The sequence below is a fragment of the Periplaneta americana genome, chromosome 15, assembly GCF_040183065.1.
Source record: "Periplaneta americana isolate PAMFEO1 chromosome 15, P.americana_PAMFEO1_priV1, whole genome shotgun sequence".
NCBI classification, from domain to species: domain Eukaryota; kingdom Metazoa; phylum Arthropoda; class Insecta; order Blattodea; family Blattidae; genus Periplaneta; species Periplaneta americana.
Genome location: NC_091131.1, coordinates 41,719,604 through 41,736,574, shown reverse-complemented (window position 1 = coordinate 41,736,574; position 16,971 = coordinate 41,719,604). Strand labels below are relative to the sequence as shown.

Below are 16,971 nucleotides of genomic sequence, written 5' to 3'. Positions count from 1 at the left end.
CTCAATACCATTAGACAAATTTTGTTAATGTCCTCATTAGAGCTATGAAATTCTAATATTACACCAATAATAAAAAAAATAAAAAATCCATAAAATTTGCATTAAAGTAATTAAACTATACAAACAAATATTATCGATTACACATTTTACTGTACTGTATAGTGTATTTAGGTCTATGCCCTTTAAATATACCACAATAAGCGTGTTTTGTTGCTATAAACTGATTTTTAATGCACTTCCTACTGTTCTTTTAAGTTATTTCAGTTAATCCGGACTTTCCTTAAACCGGTCAACTTATCCCCACAATTAGTCCGGATTAACGAGGTTTTACTGTACTCATATCTATTGATAAAGCGACTTTTATTATTATTGTTATTATTATTATTATTATTATTATTATTATTATTATTATTATTATTATTATAAAAAGAAACCTAAACAAATTGTTCCCCCCCTACGACGTTATCTGAATACGCCACTGATGTCTGTTCCTACATAGTACATAGAAGATATTGTTAACCTTAGTATATTTATCTGTTTTTATCGAACTTTCTGGCAGATTAGTAGTAGTATATTATTATACAGTTGTAATACCTCCCTCATGTCAATAACTCTGCTACAGAAAAGAATAATAAAATTATGCCTTAATAAACCTCTCGATTATTCTTCAGAGCTGCTGTATTCAGAATTTAAAGTATTTGACCTCCATAAAATTTATAACAATGTATTACTGAATTTCGTACACAAAAAACCGAAACATATTTAATTTATATCCACATAAATATAAAACCAAAAGATCAGACAACATATGCTTGACTGTTACTAAGCGTACTACAACTGTAGCATATAATCACAGTAGCAACTTCGGTCCAAGGCTTTATAACATGATAATAGATAAATTCCCAGACATACAATTTGCTAATGCTCCTTATTTTAAAAAAAATCTATTAAAAATTGCTGTTAACAGAGAAAATTTAAAATTCAATTATCATATGTGCTTTTTTCTTCTTTTTTTCTTTTATTACTTTTTACTCCGTTTTTCAATAAAATGTCTTAACATTAACTTATGTGAAATGCTCCCTGAGCACGAGTATGTAACTTAAGGCTGGTTCACAATAAACCGGGAACTGAAACGACAACGAAAACGAGAACGGATATATTGTTAAAATAAATGTATTTAAATGTGAGCAGTCACATTTAACTATTGTGAATGCTCACATTTAAATACATTTATTTTAACATTATTTCCGTTCTCGTTCTTGTTGTCGTTTCCGTTCCCGGTTTATTGTGAACCAGCCTTTACTCTTTCTGGGGGTGCTAGAGAGTTCTTATATAAAAAATCAACATGTATCTTTGTTCTGGCAATAAAGTAGTATTATTATTATTATTATTATTATTATTAGGGCCTATTATTATTATTATTATTATTATGGCCTATTATTATTATTATTATTATTATTATTATTATTATTATTCATGGTCATGTGCAATATATTTATACCCATTCATTAAGAATGCTTGGTCTAATTAGATCTATAACTTATTCTTTTTCTACTCCTATGTGTTTATTAATTTTATACTATACATTGGTTAGATCCAAGCTTGAATATGCATCTGTTGTATGGAACTCCATTACTTCCACTGACTCGGCTAAATTGGAGAATATTCAAAGAAAATTTATTTCCTTGTGTTCTTATAGATTTTTACCAAATTCCGATTATAACTATGAGATTAATTGCAAATATTTCAATTGCGGTAGTTTGTTTACCAGACGTCAGGATCTTGATTATTTATTTTTTTGTAAAGTCATTAAGGGTGATATTGATTGTGAATCTTTCATAAGCAATATCAGTCTTCGTATTCCTGCTAAACTAAATGTTTAAGATTTCATAAAATGTTTTATAATAGGAATTCTAAATCTCTCTCTCCGGTCTACAGATGTATTAAACATGCTAATTTGTATGGATTGAACTTGGACCCATTTAATGTGTAGTATATCTTTTGAGTTTTTATGTCAGTTTTATTAATGTATGCCATTTGTTAAGATATGTATCATACTATTCTTGTCAATTGCATATCTTTACAATATTACTTATATTATTCCAGTCTTCATTTATATGATTTCATTAATTCATTTGTAATTCATTCCATTTAATTGCCATTAGTTTAATTATCTCACTGAACTGATTTTAATAATTATTTGTGCTATTTATTTATTATTTTTTTTTTTTTGGCATTTGGTCAATTTATTAATGTAGACTGTTATATTGATTGTATTTCATCTCACTGCCATTTTCTTTCATTCATTCTCATCATCATTTGTTGTTTTGTTTTGTATCTTGTGCTAAACAGTAATTGGACTTGTGCTGTTGTTTTGCACGTTAATATTCTAAATAAATAAATAAATAAATTATTATTATTATTATTATTATTATTATTATTATTATTATTATTATTATTATTATTATTATATAATGCAATTTACATTACACCATTACGTTTATTCCGTTCTTACTGCAATTAATGTTGTCAACATATCAAATTTCAGATACCAAATAAAATATAAGATACGTTCAACATTTGCAAATCATTGTGTGGAAACGATCAGTTCACTGCAATAAATAGACGCAATGGATACATTTTTTGTTTCCATCTCTATGCCATCTGGTTATTACTAGAAACAGTACCACCACAGGTCGAGTTCAAAATAAGAGCAGAAAAAAATGACGTGAAAACGGTAATCACATAGTAGCCACGGGTTGGGAGGTCCTCCCGAGGAAAGCTGCTGTCTCATTGCCCCCCATCAATCAGTTGTGATTTAGCCCTCGGCTGGTGCAGTCAAGATCCGTGCAGTGTTGCCAAAACAAGTGTCGTAGTGTAGTAACTGCAATTCATTGTGTTTCCAGGTATCGGAAAACTGTCACGGGAATTAGATTGCACGTATGGGAGATATAAAAGTTCTACAATGAGGAAAGCAGTCTCCAGTGCCATTAATAGCTGTTCGCGGTCTAATAGTGAATAGCGATATCTAATCGCGCTACCCGGTGAAAGCGCTGGTGTCTCCACTTCGAGTCCTCTTTGATTACGAGCCAATCGGATAGCATCCATAACCTCAACTTAAAGGTAAGCTCTGCCCTTAGGCTAAGAGAACATTCTGGACGTTAAGTTATGTACAGAGACCTTGGTTCGAAGTCATGCATGTACATTTGTAAATATAGAGTAATTCACTGAAAAGTACACTCCTGTTTTGTGTTTGCATGGTAGAAATGTTGCATGACAACTGTAAACTACTAATAGAATTTGACAGGAACATCGTCGTACGAATAATAATATTATAATGAACTAATATACTACATTCTCTGGAAAAAGAAAAAAGGTTTAATTGTAGGCGGTCACAAGAGAATGAAATAGCATGAAAAAAAGGACTTATTAACCCTTAAATTCGCAAAGTATCCTATAAGATACAACAGGTTAATAGGCTATATTTATATGCTATATTTTAATAGAACAATAGAGAAAAAAATTGGTAAGAAAATTAAAATTTCACAATACTATAATATTGTACAACATATAAAATATGGACATTGCGATAGTTGTTTTCTTTACAGTCCGACACAGTTTAATAAACTAGTGTGAGAAATGAAGTTTTGCCAATTTAAGGATTAAATGTATTCATTTTAATATGGTGGAATGACAGACGCAGATGGAAAATGGGAATAAAGGGTAACCACTGAAAAGTGGAGAGGCCCTCAAAAGTAAAAGTAAAGTAAGTCATTTCACTTTTTTTTGTCATTTATTGTATTTCATAGATCTTACATTAGAGTAGAACCTTCAAAATGTAGAACAAGTCGATATATATATATATATATATATTTTTTTTTTTTTTTGCGAGATGATGTGAAGCCGAGGATTTGCCATAGATTACGTGACATTTGCATTATGTTTGGAGAAAACCTCAAAATAATGTGGTGATATCTTGTAGGGTAGGTTTAGATAATAATAATAATAATAATAATAATAATAATAATAATAATAATAATAATAATAATAATAATAATAATAATGCAAAATTTCAGTATACGGTTACTTCACTGACAATTTATCTTAAAACACAAAAAAGAACAGATTTATCTGTGTTTGTCGAAGCACATCATCATGCTTACGAAAAGACACTTTTCAGTACCAATAATTTATTTTGTGCGAGATCGTGCGTATTTGCTTGTTTTCCGCACAGAACCAATACGCAGTAAGTGTGAAATATCACATTCAGTATTCTCAACGTAACACACATAATTTCCCTCTTCTTACCGCTTAAGCGCCACATTCATTTTACTGCTTTAGGCTTTTAACATATTATTTTTAGAGACGTTTAACATAGTAATAATTATAAATTGGAAACTTACCACTACAATTTCACCTAAATTGCAATGTTAATTACTGGTTTTAAATATTTGCAAAAATTAAATAAAGTCTCCTACTCCACGAAACTTATTGCATTCCTGATACAAGTAACATTAAGGAAGCCGTGAAAAAATCAACAAGGTTCCAGATGCCGATGTTATTACTGCAATATGTTATATAAATAATATTGTTAAAATATTAAAATGAAAAATAAATCATTACATAACCTTACCGTTTGTTTTAAGTTCGCATTTATAGACTGGGGGAAAAAAATACAGACGTATATCACGGCCTGCTGGAGTATAGTAAACACAGAAAATATTTTATAGCAACAATATTGAAGAAAGATATTTTGGTTTTCCGAAGTTGCCGTCATTAAACAGAAACCAACATGGAGATTTCATTGCAACTAATTAGAAATTCGTCTTTCAGGTAGGCTATGTAATAAACGATTTCGCACAAAATGATGTACGATACACGAGCGGTATGTTTGTTTTCATGTTCTCGGAAATTACAAAAGCTCAACTACGTTTCGCTTTTTCAATCTTTTCTTCGACCATGAAAACGTCAACATACCGCACTTGTAACGTATATTACTATTGTGTCATGTGTGCAAAAGGTTAGAATTTTTTAGGCAAGAGGGAAAGGAAGATAACCGTGTTCTGATATTTATGCAATAATAATGGCAATAATAATGCTTATATTTCGATTATCTTCACCGCAACTATGATTACGAATTAACATGTCATTTCTGCTCGAAAGTAATCTGCACCATAGCCTTCGGAAGTGTACATGCCGCTAATTATATCGAATAAAAAAACTTCATTTTTATTAATTTGGTCCACGGTAAAATATACATTTTCGCTCAATTTCTATTCTATGTTTACTCCGTGAAACAGCCCGTGCCCTCCGATGCCTCGTTTAGGAGCTATGCGACATCGAAAAAAAGACAGGTTTAGTGACGCAATTGGACGGAGTTATGTAATAAGAGATCAAGAGCCAAAAACCTGTTTCGAGATATTAGACATTGAAATAAATCTTTTTTTTATAAAACATTTTATGCAAGCAGTATTATAACATTCATACTATTACAAAAAATAGCACAAATACTAAAAAATGCTAACCGATCTTTTTTATAAGAGATCAGCAGTTGAATTACTATTTCAAAGCAAAATAAATTCATTTTATGCAATAAACTATTTTTTTCTTATAAATAGCAGCAAAATTCAGATATCTCATTCTTGATTTTTTCCTAGTTAAATTAGATTTGTGCAAATATCTCTTTTTTTTTTTTTCAAACTGTCGGTTGGTCTATTATTGCGTAACTCCGTCCAATTAATTATGAAATAAATTATTCGTTTATTTCTTCAAGTACCCTTGCGGCCAGGTTACAAGTGTCGTGTCATTTTGCTGCTCCGTTTTAATGGAGCGCCCTTCGGGACGCGCTTCCCTTGCTCATGGAGGATGTACCCTTCACGATGTGAAGGTAGGCTACAAGTGGTTCAACATAACGTCCCAACGCACTTCAGCCTGGTTTTACGAGCACATCTGAACAACATCCACAGGGAGCAATGGATAGGGAAAGCGGGACCTGTTGCGTGGCCAGAGTGATCACCCGACTTCACTCACCAAATCTTTTTTTTTTCTTTGGGGACATGTAAAGTGTACACAACTGGAATTGGCACCAGAGATGAACTGACTGTGCGAATATTCACTGCTTTTGATGAAATTCGACACAAACCAGTAATGTTCGACAAGTTCGATTCAACGGTGTAATGAATGTAATCAGGTACGAGGTAGACACTTTGAGCACCTGTAACTTGAAAAGTAATTAATTTCATAATTATTGTTAATGTCACTAGAACCTGGCTTTTTTTTCGATGTCACGCAGCTCCTAAACGAGGCATCGGAGAACATGGGTTGTTTCACGAAAAATGATGCTCACTGCGAGATCTATCGATCACCAGAGTTTGTCGCAGAGGTCCTGAATCACCCTGTATAACAGTAAATATTAGCACAAATAAGCCTAAAGCGAAAATGAAATATGAATAACTATAAATAATGTGCTGCTGAGTGTTTTAACTTAAAAATATAAAAGTTTTAACGAAAGGCGCATTATTGATTCCACTCTCGAACGCATTTTTACATAAAGAGAAAAAAACTTGGGCATGTGGATTGTTTAATAAAATAGTTATATTTTAATATGGCTGTCCGATAGAATTAAAAAAGACATTTTCTTGAGGGCAAAGGCGACCAGCGACTGCCTTCATGGCCTGGTGTTCAGCATGCAGGCTTCCAGACCTGATGTCCCGGCTTCGATTCCCGGATACAGCTCTCGGGAAATTTTCCTTGAAGAAGAAAAGTTCCCTGTGTTTCTAGAGTCTGGAAATGCGAGTGTGATTACGAGTTTATTGGGTTATTAATTATCCGTCTTCAAAATAAAATACAATATACTGTATAAGGAATCCACCTCTGATTGAGGTTCTGGCTGATATGTACAGTAGCGGCAAAAAAAAAAAATGAACCGACCCTTGTAGCTGAGTTCAGAGCCTTGTTCACTCCAGAGCACGATAGACTGGTAACTAAGACTTTCGAATCCTGCTTGGGAAAGAAACTTTTTTTTGTTCCTTATTCAAATTTATTCCCAATACTTTTCGATTGCAGCGATATTTTACTACTTAATTAACTTATTATTCGCAGAACATCAATTTTACCAGCAATAGAAAAGTATTGGGAATAAATATGAATAAGGAACAAAAAAGTTTCCTTCGCAGGCAGGATTCGAACCACGAAAGTCTTAGTTACCAGTCTATCGTGCCCTGGAGTGAACAAGGCTCTGAAATCAACTACAAGGGTCGGTCCGGTTTTTTTGCCACTACTATACATCTGTTATCAGGTAGTACATCTCACTTGACGATGTGTGTCAGAGGAAGAACAATTTAAGGGTTTTTTTAAAAAAAGAACCATAGCCCAAAAAAAATGCAAATTTGAAATATTAAGCATATGGTGATCGTATTGTAGAGGCCATCTACTGAATTAGTTATGGGTAAAAAACACCATAGGCCCATTATTTATTTATTTATTTATTTATTTATTTATTTAAACTGGTAGAGATAAGGCCATCAGGCCTTCTCTTCCCCTCTACCAGGGGATTACAACTACAATATTAAGAATACAATTACAATTTTAATTACAATTAATATTAAATTTACAAATACAATAAAAATCAAAGTACTGAAAGATTAACTGATCAATAAAAGCTAGACAGTTTATTGTAAAAGTTATAGGAGTGCAAATTGTCAGTGGTTTTCATAAAACAACCATAGTCCAAATACTTTTTTTTTGTAAAATCAGTCATTGTCCAGCCAAAAAGATGGTAGCATTTACAAACATCCCAATCATATCATTTTTAAACATTTATGTATATACAATTTTAAACCTAGTATATTAGCAGTACTGCTTTTTACGTTTGCGGCAAACACCACCTCAGAGAAAAATACTTTGACACATGAATTGTTCTATTAGAGTTATGCAAAAAGTACAGAAGTAAACCCAAGGAAGAAACGTAAGCAACGGAAAGAGAAAAAACAGGATATAATAAAGAAAAAGAATATTAAAGGAGAGCCACACTTCAGCCACAACAGAGTGTTTTTTCTTAGAACCACCATAGCTATCTCAACTTAATTATAATTCTTTATATATTGCATATAGACTGAATTTAATGAGATTTCCCGGCGACGGGGTTTGAACCCGGGACCTACTGAATACGAATCACAAAGGCTTACTGTCTGCGCCAACTCGCTCGCTAGCAACAAAATTGGAACAGAAGTTTTTGTGAAAATAAAATAATATTTTCTGACTTTTGAATAATCCTATAATTTGAATTAAGTGGAAGTGGAGAAACCCTTAGCTAATCGTCGAAATAATTGTCTAGTGATAATTTAGAATAGGTCAGACTTACATTTGAAGTTCTATCGTTGTCAGATTCTGGTTCAGTTTCTCATTCTAAACAATAATTTATTATTATTATTATTATTATTATTATTATTATTATTATTATTATTATTATAGTAGATAAACTGATTAATTTTTTAACTAAAATGATCATTTTACACTGCTACGCATGTTGGTACTTCCCCGTATGCTCTGTTCTGTAGTTTGTCACTGTCAGATGGAGGTTAGATAGGGTTAGACAAGGAGATAGTGACCCTGTCTAACTTAACGGCTGCAGTAATGAACTACTGTGACAGGGGTGGGTATTATAACAGATAGGCTAAGTATCCAGATCCTTTATTTGACGTCCGTATTCTAAACATGTGACCATTATGACGTATATTTAAAGTTTCGTAAAAGTACAGCAGAGTTCGCATAGGTCAGTTTCTGTCAGATGCGTTTCCAATTCACTGTGGGCTAAAGCAAGGAGATGCACTATCACCTTTACTTTTTAACTTTGCTCTAGAGTATCCCGTTAGGAAAGTCCAGGATAACAGAGAGGGTTTGGAATTAAACGGGTTACATCACCTACTTGTCTGTGTGGATGACGTGAATATGTTAGGAGAAAATCCACAAACGATTAGGGAAAACACGGGAATTTTACTTGCAGCAAGTAAAGAGATAGGTTTGGAAGTAAATCCCGAAAAGACAAAGTATATGATTATGTCTCGTGACGAGAATATTGTACGAAATGGAAATATAAAAATTGTAAGTTTATCTTTTGAGCAGGTGGAGAAGTTAAAATATCTGGGAGCAACAGTAACAAATATAAATGATACTCGGGAGGAAATTAAACAGAGAAGAAATATGGGAAATGCCTGTTATTATTCGGTTGAGAAACTTTTATCATTCAGTCTGCTGTCAAAAAATCTGAAAGTTAGAATTTATAAAACAGTTATATATTACCTGTTGTTCTGTATGGTTGTGAAACTTGGACTCACTTTGAGAGAGGAACAGAGATTAAGGGTGTTTGAGAATAAGGTGCTTAGGAAAATATTTGGGGCTAAGAGGGATGAAGTTACAGGAGAATGGAGAAAGTTACACAACACAGAACTGCACGCATTGTATTCTTCACCTGACATAATTAGGAACATTAAATCCAGACATTTGAGATGGGCAGGGCATGTAGCACGTATGGGCGAATCCAGAAATGCATATAGAATGTTAGTTGGGAGGCCGGAGGGAAAAAGACCTTTAGGGAGGCCGAGACGTAGATGGGAAGATAATATTAAAATGGATTTGCGGGTGGTTGGGATATGATGATAGAGAATGGATTAATCTTGCTCAGGATAGGGACAAATGGCGGGCTTATGTGAGGGCGGCAATGAACCTCCGGGTTCCTTAAAAGCCAGTAAGTAATTAAGTAAAAGTTTTCCATGGTAAATTAATTTTTTCTGAAAATTCATATATTATAAAATTAAATGGATTACAGTAAGTGTGAAAAAGTATGTTTACATCGTAATTGATGAAAGAATTGAGTTCAATGGAGTGAAATATACAAGACTCTTTTGTCATGTGACAGAGTGAATATAAACGATACTTCTATAATAACGATCGTAACTTATGTGTTCTCTTTTTAAAGTAAAGAGAGAGTTGTTTTAAACTCCCAAAAGTCGAGTTCAAAATTTCCTCTGAAGTTTTGGTTTTTACATACTGTTTGTTCTTCCAGCTATCTGTCTGTCCGAGTAGTACGTCTCGCAAGCAGAGATTACCGACGACAGGAATGCGAACGAAACAATTCGATAAGGAAGAGCAGGCGACAAGAAAAGTCACTATATAACTTGAATGTTATTCAAGAGTAAAGTCGGAAGAGAAACGACATCGATAGAATTAGTCTTGCATTGTGATAGTTACATTACAGTTTTAGTTTCAGTTCCACTGCATGTGAATACGTGTCTTGTTCCAAGTGCGTTTATTTTATTATGAAGTGATGGAGCGTTCTTCTCGCAGAGTATCATTATTTTATTCGTAAACATAGTGTTGCGTGTTTAATTCGCTTCGAATTTTTCCCTTGCTACTCTCTTCATTTCTACATACGATATCCCCATCTGTTCATCTTCTTAGAAGAGGCAGTACTTCCATCTGCCCGCATCTCTCGCTCCCTCGGCGTGCCTACATACACACTTCAAAACAGACAGTAACGCCACCACTGTTTTTCGGTAATCGTTCCTTGCGCGAGCTATAAAACAAAGTAGTCATTTTAGATATTTGTCCATATATATAATAGATGTTTGCTTTTAGAGCTATGCAGGACTGGAAAACGAGTTAGCAAGGTTAAATATAAGCATGATACAAAAAATAGTATACAGGGAACCTTGTTAGTGTATATGGTTTGTTAAATAAAGAGTGAAAAATTGTGTAGAATTGGTTGTAAAAATTAATATTTATAAATATAGAGATAACTGTAAAATATTTATGCTCGACCATGCCGAAATGTAGTAATTATACACCTGGTAGCAGACCTTTAATGCATGTCATTAAAGTACACCTATTCATTAAAGGTCAGGTCTTTCAGCCAATGACGACTTAGGTTACAATTGTTCAGCCAATGACAGGTCAGCTTTCTACCGTTATAAAACCGCAAGTATAGATTATTCTCGGATATGCAATCGAAAGAGAATTAGCGAAAAGTCACGGAGGCTGGAAATCCAATACTGTCGCAGAAGGTTATGTTATGTTACTATAATAATTACCGTTAATTGTAAATAATATTCAAATAAATTCAATTTGTCATCTCGTTTTTCAATGTCTAATTTAATTTCAATGTTATCTCTGTAGGTTCTTATGGCCTAGCAAGGTCAATGAGGACATCTGTTCCTCGGAAAAAATCAATACTTTCGCGTCTGCGCACATCTCACAACATACGGGACATTGCTAAAAAAATATTAATAATATCAAGTTAGAAATATGGTCGAGCATAAAAAGTCGTATGAAACTCGCCTATAATGGTAATTAAGTAGCTCGTATGAAAATTATGAAACTCGCTTGCGCTCGTTTCATAAACATCCATACTCACTTCTTAATTACCTTCATTATAGACTCGTTGCATAATGTACTATTATTGTATTCAATTACAGTTGTTTAAAAATAATCCGCCGGAAATGCATTCAGGTTATTATTTATTATCAATATTAACGTTCTAGTATTGATTTTTGTGCAATGTTCAAGTTTTATCTCACAGGCGAAAGTAAAAATGTGATATATTAAAATTTGCTTTGATTTTATAATATCACTTCGTTCTTAATAACTACGTCATTCGAACAAATGCCTTGTATTTCATTAAGATTTTACATACTCGTACATAGTCCACGTAGCCAGTACAGAAGACCGCATTTCTATAGGAAGTAATAAAAATCACGAGGTAGCTACAAGAATGATGAAAGAAACTGAAGTGAACGATGCTAGGAGGCCGCGTGGACTGCACGTAATGGAAGGGAAGAAGTAATTACGGGCAGAATGGAATGCGATCGGGGAGTATTATGTGGCCTTGGAATACCGGAAAGGACAGCGTGACACGTCCAAGGAAATTGTGAAGCAGTAACCGGTTGCAGGACGCGAAAGATATGGCCCACGAATTTTTGTGATATAATAATAATAATAATAATAATAATAATAATAATAATAATAATAATAATAATAATATCATCACCATCATCATCATCATCATCATCATCACTACCCAACGCATTTGCCAGAGAACATGAGAAAAAAATGAAGGCTAAAAACTTGATACGTACTTTCTCATTAATTCATGATACAGGGACATCATTTTATTTTTACTTCAATTTTTATTGTACCTGAGTTTTTTAATGTACTTCACTCCCACCCCTTCTACTAAGGAAGTTCCAACTCCACACAGAAACAAGACCGCAGATAGTAAGCAGTACTGAGTTACTGAGTATAGTACGTTCCAGAAATATGTTCGCGTTTTCCAGTGACGAAAGAGCTTTCTATATTGAATCATATTTTCGCACAGGTACTGTCCGTTTGCCTACGTCGCATCCCGATTTCCCCCACCTGCTTCTGCTCGCCCCTCTGTAAGCGCTGGGCTGTCTTAGCTCTTTTCTGAAAACATTAATTTCTCTTAGGAATTGGAAGTTTACGTAATATTATACAGCTGTTTAATTTAACTTAAATAAAAGGGCCTCGTTAAGTAATTAACTGTCACGTGATTTCCTCCCTTTCTACAATCCTGCGACATAACCACTTGGACGGACAGTAGATAGCATGTCTGAATAATTTTATATTTTCGGGTCGGGCAGAAGTGAAGATTGAATTCACAGTACGTAGAGTAGGTACAGAATTATTTCAACATGAGTTACTAGTACGAAGGACGAAACTGGCAATTGGAATTAGATGCAATAGTCTATAGTGCGATAATATGCACAAAAGAACTGAAGCCTGTATCGAAATGAACGGCCACCATTTTCAAAATTGTGTTTAAATATTCATATTATGATTATTTTTCAATTTAACTTCTTTCTCTATATTGTACGCTAATGTGCTGTAGACAGTATACTATACACTGCATAATGAATACGTTCGCATGGATAACTCACTTCGTGAGTAAAAACACTTATTCTTAATATAGTACTGTACTTTGATTAAAGAAAAACCTAATAAAAATTATCAAACTCAAAATCGCGATATTTCCTAGTTTACGTAAATGGATGAACTACTTTTCTTCCATCCTATACCTAGTAGAGTGATTTGTGTTTTACGCCAGTATCATCGAACTCCAGTCTTGAAGGAGGGAGCAAGCGGTGTTTCCGGTTCTCTAAAGGTATAGACAGGTTAATATTAAAAATGTTAGTAAAAATAAAATGATGTTCCTGTACATTTCGTAAGTTTCTCAAGAGCAAGTTGGTTTATCATTTTGCGAATGAATTTGTGTTTATAGCTCCTTTCTAGAACTACTATTCGAAAGACATACGAGCTATTCCATCTCAAATAGACCGAAATATAGAGAAAATTGACCATACAATTTCTAAATACAATACAACTTTTTTTTTGTACTTAGAGAACTGTGATACAATGCTTTGTGCAAAGTTTGAGGCATCAGAACTTCATAGTGTTTAAATTAAAAATATTTAAATTTATCTTATTTTCATAAAATTTGCAACTTTAAACTGTTGTAGCTCCGAAACCCTTTCACCCAATGATCAAATCATGGTTTATTTTGATGCTGAGAAATTAAAGTTTATATTGACATATATACAGATTTTCTTACTTTTTATGGAAATGGAGAAATTTAGATTTTTCCTCATTAGGACGCCTTTGCCAAGGAAAAAATATTGTAAAAATATATAGTTAGATTCCGCATCGAAAGTACAAATAAACACATCTTTTTTTACTGATGGTATGTTGATAAGAAAGTATTGAAAATATCAAATAAAGGAAATAAATAGTACGCGCGTGAACTAACCAGCTGACTGTGAGGCGGGAGCTAGCCGAGGTAAACAAGGCCAGGAGACATAAACACGTGATGTGTCGTCTATCAGTCATGACTGTGCTAGCTTTATCACAGGTTTTCATAAACACAGGAGTCCACACCTGTGGAGTAACGGTAAGCGCGTCTGGCTGCGAAACCAGGTGGCCTGGGTTCGAATCCCGGTCGGGGCAAGTTACCTGGTTGAGGTTTTTCCGGGGTTTTCCCTCAACCCAATACGAGCAAATGCTGGGTAACTTTCGGTGCTGGACCCTGGACTCATTTCACCGGCATTATCACCTTCATATCATTCAGACGCTAAATAACCTAGATGTTGATACAGCGTCGTAAAATAACCCAATAAAAAAATAAATAAACACAGGAGTACAATGACGCCCAACGCTCGTGTACCTTCAGCTCTCGGCCAGTGCGTGCGGTACTGCGCCGTTCAAGTCTAGGCGTGTGAAAATAATATATTTAATACCCTCGAAACTTACTGTCGTACCACTAAGCAAACAATGCCGAATCCCTCTTAATAATGTAAGGTTTTTTCTCAATATTTTTTTACATTTTTACAAATTAGCAAAAAGCCTAAAAGTAAGTAAAATCAGATTATCTGTCTCTCTCTGTATACAATAAAAATAAGGATTACTTCTTAACATAACCTACCAAATGTCAGCTTCAAAATGAGCTCTCGTTCAATGTTCTGCAGTAATTGGTTCCAGAGTTCTGAGCGCTGAAAGAGGCTTATTTTTATAAAATACGCTAAATTTGTCGCTCAATAATACGAAAACCGTTTGACTTTCGATAGTATATTTTTGGAAATGCAGTGTCCTCAGCACCTTGTGTAAATAGGGAAAAAATTAGAGTATAAAAAATGCGAGGTTTTTACTGATCGATTTCATATGGAATAGCCCATACATTGTATTATCACAGTCTAGTATATACAGTCATGAAGCTTGAGTTGATGAGGGTACTAGGAACAATAGACTGTGCCAGTACTATTTCTTATTGTCTGTGATGAGGCAATAATAGCGATCCTAGTGGTTAGCAACTATCTATGGAAGCATATTTCCTCCGTAATGAGCTTCGTGACTGTATGTACTAGACTGTAATATTATCGTATTGTTGATGAATAAGTTCGCAGCGTTTTTGTTCGTCATCACAACATCCTGTTGTTAGGAGATTGTTTATCGTTTATAATTTGTTATTTGAAGTGTTATGCTTGTAAATACGCCTTTAATTTTGCGGAGTTTAAGGAAGTTTGTGCTATTTATGGGCTAAAGAAGATGGCATATCAAGTGGAAAAAAAAACCAACACTTTCGACATATTCTTCTGTTTGAGTTTGAGGAACAAAGGCAGCGGAGGCGGCTCGAAATATTTGTGCCGTGTACGAGGAAAGGCTCACGACAGTAATAACTTGGCTGTGAGATCAAATTGCGCATGCTCGCACTTCTCATGCAGTGCCAGCGTGAACCACAGCTTGATTTATTTTCGCATGCACATTCCAGATCAAATCAAGAAGTTTCCTTCGTTCTCCGGTTATACACCTTGCATATACGGGTTGGACAAAATAAAAATAGCCCGCGGAAAATATATATGAAATATAAGAAATTATATGTATAAGACTGACGCGGAAATGACCCTGACAATGCAGGAAACCGTGATTTCGATGCATCTTTTGTGATGTTCATTAACAAAGGTCAGTCTTAAACAGTCTTATAACTAAGCTTCGAGACTTCGGACCCAATAGAGCAGTTCAGTGGGAAATCCGCATAACGACGTACTGAGTATAGTGGTAAAGCATATAGTTGGTGGGGGTACTGTAGAATGAATACCAACAAATACGCAAAGGAAAACGCTCTGGATTTGAAGGTTCTGACGAATAATTTGATTTTCATACCAAACCCATTTTCAAACTGTCTGAAACTATTACACGGTTAGAAAAGTCAGAGCAAGAGATGCCGGGAGCCCTCAAATTAGTTGAAGAAATGACACAGAATTAATGAGACACCAAGTACACCGGTTACTGAACGTGTAAAATAGAAGTGGAAATCAATTTTATGTAAAAATAACGGATATGGAACATTGTCTAATATAAACAGCAAATTTGTGGACATAGAGTCACTCGAAAATAAAGGACTGTCTCTTAGAGACTGCAATGATGTTAGGTTTTTTTTTCGTTTTGTTCCTATCACGTCATGCGACGTAGAGTGCAGCTTTTCACAGTAAAAAATGTTTGGTAGATAACCGAAAAAGATTTACGTTTGAGACACTGAAAATGTATCTTGTAGTACATTGCAATTCGGTACTGTAACTGCACTTCCTAAAGACGACCAATAGGATAAATGAAGAAATTAAAATTGCTACATGCTTATTTCCACCATTAACACTGTGTATAATTAAACACAAATGCTTATAAAAGACAGGAGAATAAATGCTTTTCACATTCTTTTGACATTGTCATTGTGTAATGTATATTTACTTTCAGAATGTACATATGTATATGTTTCCCCATACTACCATACTCTATTCTAAATAGCAACGTTGTTACCTCAACACATTTCTACCTTTCACTACCTGCAGCGAGTCAACAATCTATAGTGCATGCATAGTAAACTTATTGTATCGGGTCCCTATCGAAGCCTGCCTATAACTATACATATATATAAATGTAAATATTACAGATTTTCCGGGCCAGTTTTATTTTGTCCACCCTGTACAAAGGTAAGGTTTTGTTAGTTTAGGTTTTTATTAACGAAGTCCGCACATGCGCAGTTTGATCTCAAAGTCAAGTCCTTCCTGTTGTGAGTCGCACGTTGTGTACGGGGAGAATTCTATCGGAGAAAGCACTGAAAGAAAATGATTACAGAACCACAACACTCTATATGAAAGTTATTGTCCACCCATAGAAGATGATGTTAAATGCGTCTGGTGGGACAAAGAAGGCTTAGTATACTACGAATTGTTTCCCAGGAATGTAACCGTAACAGCTGACATTTATCGCCAACAATCCAGACGCCATGTGGCCGCATTTGAAGAAAAACGACCGGGAAGACTGCATCAAGTGCTGCTGCAACACGATAATGCGGAGCTTGGTTGGGAGGTGATTCCACATTCCCCATATTCTCCCGATCTCGCGCCTTCA

General features: G+C 34.3%; 1 protein-coding gene across 1 annotated transcript in view; it reads left to right on the top strand.

Annotated features, from left to right (window-relative positions):
- Positions 1–2,823: 2,823 nt before the first annotated feature.
- LOC138714818 (scoloptoxin SSD14-like) overlaps positions 2,824–16,971 on the top strand; it is a 270,565-nt gene continuing 256,417 nt past the window's right edge. The window contains exon 1 of the mRNA XM_069846978.1: positions 2,824–3,123. The gene's annotated coding sequence lies outside the window, so the exon portion shown is untranslated. The remainder of the gene's footprint in view (positions 3,124–16,971) is intronic.